Genomic DNA, 3,449 nt, shown 5'->3' on the forward strand with positions numbered 1-3,449 from the left:
AACTTTTCTAAGACCTCTGAAGAGTCTTTTTTGAACTTTCAGATCTCATTGATTTTAAAATATGTTTCATTTTCCTCACATTTCAGTACTCTAATACCATGGGTATATCATACAATTGAAAGCTGATTTTAGTGCATTGGTCAGGTGGTAGTCACAATGTGCTGTAGTCACAATGCCTGTGCATGTATGAATTTGGTAGCTCTGGCTGCATGACAAGACAATCAAAACCTCCTACTGTTTCAGTCAGCAGTCTACTTGATGGTCTCTGAAAAAGGATGTGGGTCTTCAGTGTTGACTGTAATGTTCTGCTGACACCTATTAGTACAATTTTCTTGTCTGCACAAGACTTGCAGAAAGATGTTTGTAGCTTATGAAAAATCCCAAAGACAATGCTGAATACTCTGTGAAGAAATGAATGCCACATCACTAAACTTCTTCATGACATAGAGGACAATATTGTGTGGACGATATTGTAGTTCTAGATGTGAATACCTAAGCCATTTTAAATTTGAATACTTAATCAATTTGTTTCACTTATATTTTCACATTTTCCTTTTTGTGGTTATAATAATATACATATCTATGTATAACAGAGCTCTTTTTTTGTGTGTGTGAGGTTTTTGCTATAGAATGGCACTTGCCAGAAAGACAGAGAGACAGAGAGACAGAAAGCAAGAAATCACCCCACAGGGAGGATGGCCACACTGCAATCCCTTCTCCTCCATTCTCCTCCTGGGATCTTGGGCATGCATGCACACATGCCCGGCATGAGTTTAAGCCACTGAGTCTGGGACTTGAACTGTGGTTGACTACATGAGAGTCCAGTGACATAGCCATTATGCCAACTGCTGGTCCCAGAGCTCTTTTAATAAGTATAAAATAAAAATTGTAACTCCTAGCATTATATTACATCTTAATGTACTATTTCTTTCTTTTTTATTGGTATGTAAGATAGCATTGTTTCTGTAATCAGTGAATCATTTTTTGTTGTTGTCGAGAGATTTTTGCTATAGGGTGTATGTGCTTGCTGGACAGACAGAGACAGAGAGACAGAAAGTGAAAAATCACCTCCTTGGGAGGATGGCCATGCCACAATCCTTTCTCCTCTCAGGATTTTGGGCATGCAAGTGCAAGAGCCTGGTGTGAGTTTCAAGCTACGCAGGTGCAGGGGCCTGGTGTGATTTCCAAGCCACTAGGTCTGGGACTTGAACCATGCCGACCATGTGAGTCCAGCACCTTAACCATTATGCCACCTGCTGGCTATGAATCAGTGAATCTTATCAATCAATGAAATATGCTATCAAAATAGGATGCCTATTAAATTATCAATATGAATCAAAAGATGAGTTAGAAAGCTAAGGACTGAGGAATAGGCTTAGTCAATTCTTTTACTCAGTAAATATTTATTAAGATCTTCTGTGAGACCAGTGCTGGGCTAGGTATTGAGGAAGCAATTGTGAATCAAATAGACATGATCCTTGGGCCCAGGGAAGACAAGATATACTGACTAAGTAGTTGGATGTTACAAAAGAAAAAGTGCAGAAATATTGCTTTCAGGGACCAAAAATGAATATATTCTGCTGAGACTTCTCCCTCCACATTCATTTCTAGTGGGAAAGGTACAAAGCCAGGCCTAACCTGAAATGGCAACTGAACTTGGAAAATGGTCGCTGCACGCTTACCCCCGGCGATGTTAATGCTGAAGCAATTCATGAGAAGGCAACAAGTTCTCCTCCTGTACAGAAGGATTTTGCAAGCCATTCAGCAAGTTCCAAGTGATTCTGATCGCAAATACCTGAAGGACTGGGCAAGGGAAGAATTAAAAAAAAAAAGTGCCACAGAAAAGGATACAATCTGGATGATGATTACTCATGGAAATATGCAACTCAAGGAGTTAGAAAAAACACTTGCTTTAGCAAAATCTTAAGTACTGGATTATTCTGAAGGATTTTCAAAATCTCCACGTGTTTTGTTGAAATTAGGTTTAATAGTGGGCAACCCAAAGTCAAGTCAAACTGTTTACATGTATATACAGCATTTGGAAAAAATACTAGAAGATGGAGCATGGTAGATCTGCAAGAGAAAAAGAAAGCACATCAGAACAATTGCCTTAGCACTGAAAAACTTATTCTGTGTTTTAAAAATGTTGCTGGATAGGTCAGCAATTTTTGTAAGATGCAAAAGTCACTATAAAAAATGGCCAGTTAGCATGTGAAACAACCCTCAACACAATTATCAGGAAAACCAAAATCAAAAGCACAATGAGATATTACTTCAAATCCACTGGAATGGCTATTATTAAAAAGGTAAATAATAACAAATGTGGTGAAGATAGAGACATTGGAACCCTGCTAGCGGAAATATAAAATGGAACAGCCAGTTTGGAAAACAGACTATCACTCCTCAGAAGGTTAAATATAAAGTTACTGGGGCCAGCAAGTGGTGTGGTGGTTAAAGGCACTGGACTTCCACATGGCCAACCATGGTTTGAGTCCCAGACTTGGCAGCTTGCTTTGTCTGTCTGTCTGTCTGTCTGTCTCTCTGTCTCTGGTCAAATTAAAAATAAATAAAGTAAAAAAAAAAGCTACCATATAATTTAGCAATTCTCCTCTGAGGTCTGTAACCAAGAGAATTGAAAATGTGTCTGTAAAAGACTTGTACATGAATGTTCATAGCATTAGCATTCGTAAAAGCCAAAAAAATGGAAACAGTCCAAATGCTCATCAGCTGATAAGTAGATAAGTATATGGTATAGTCATACAATAAAATATTATTTGGCATTAAAAAGGAATGAAGGATTGGGATATGCTACACATGGCTGAATATTGAAAATATTATTAAATGAAAGAAACCAGTCACAAAAGATTATGCATTATGTGATTCCATTCATATGACATGTCCAGAATAAACAGAAAGATTAGTGGTTGTGGATGGAAAAAAAAAAAAGGCAACTGAACTTGAGTTGTGAAATATTGCTTTCAGGGACCAAAAAATGAAGATATTCTGCTGAGACTTCTCCCTCCAGATTCATTTCTAGTGAGTAGGGATACCTCTTTATCCTTCTCTCTGTCTCTCTGTCTCTCTCTGTTTCTCTGTATCTCCCCATGTCTTTTCATTTATAAAAAAATTATTTTTAAGGTAAAATATTCTCTGGGCTCTCAAGTCCGTCTTTTATTGTGATAATTTGTGCCTTTCCCCCTCCCTTTTAGAAAAGGTAAAACGCCAGGCACATCCTGAGATAGCCACTGAACTTGAGCTGTGAAATATTGCTTTAATTTTTTGCTTTTTAAAGTTAAAATATAAAATTTTTTATTGTCTTTTTTCTTTCTTCTTCTTTCTTCTTCTTTCCTTCTTTCTTCTTCTCCTCCTCCTTTCTTCTTCTTCTTCTTTCCTCTTCTCTAATTCTTTTCATTTTTCCTTTAAGTTCATTCCTTGGCTACTCAGCCTCC

General features: G+C 37.5%; 1 pseudogene; it reads left to right on the forward strand.

The window, feature by feature from the left end:
• Positions 1–1,617: 1,617 nt before the first annotated feature.
• On the forward strand, positions 1,618–2,097 carry LOC102481093 (LYR motif-containing protein 2 pseudogene; annotated as a pseudogene).
• The last annotated feature ends 1,352 nt before the right edge of the window (positions 2,098–3,449 follow it).

The sequence above is a fragment of the Tupaia chinensis genome, unplaced genomic scaffold, assembly GCF_000334495.1.
Source record: "Tupaia chinensis unplaced genomic scaffold, TupChi_1.0 Scaffold141538_1, whole genome shotgun sequence".
Lineage (NCBI taxonomy): Eukaryota > Metazoa > Chordata > Mammalia > Scandentia > Tupaiidae > Tupaia > Tupaia belangeri.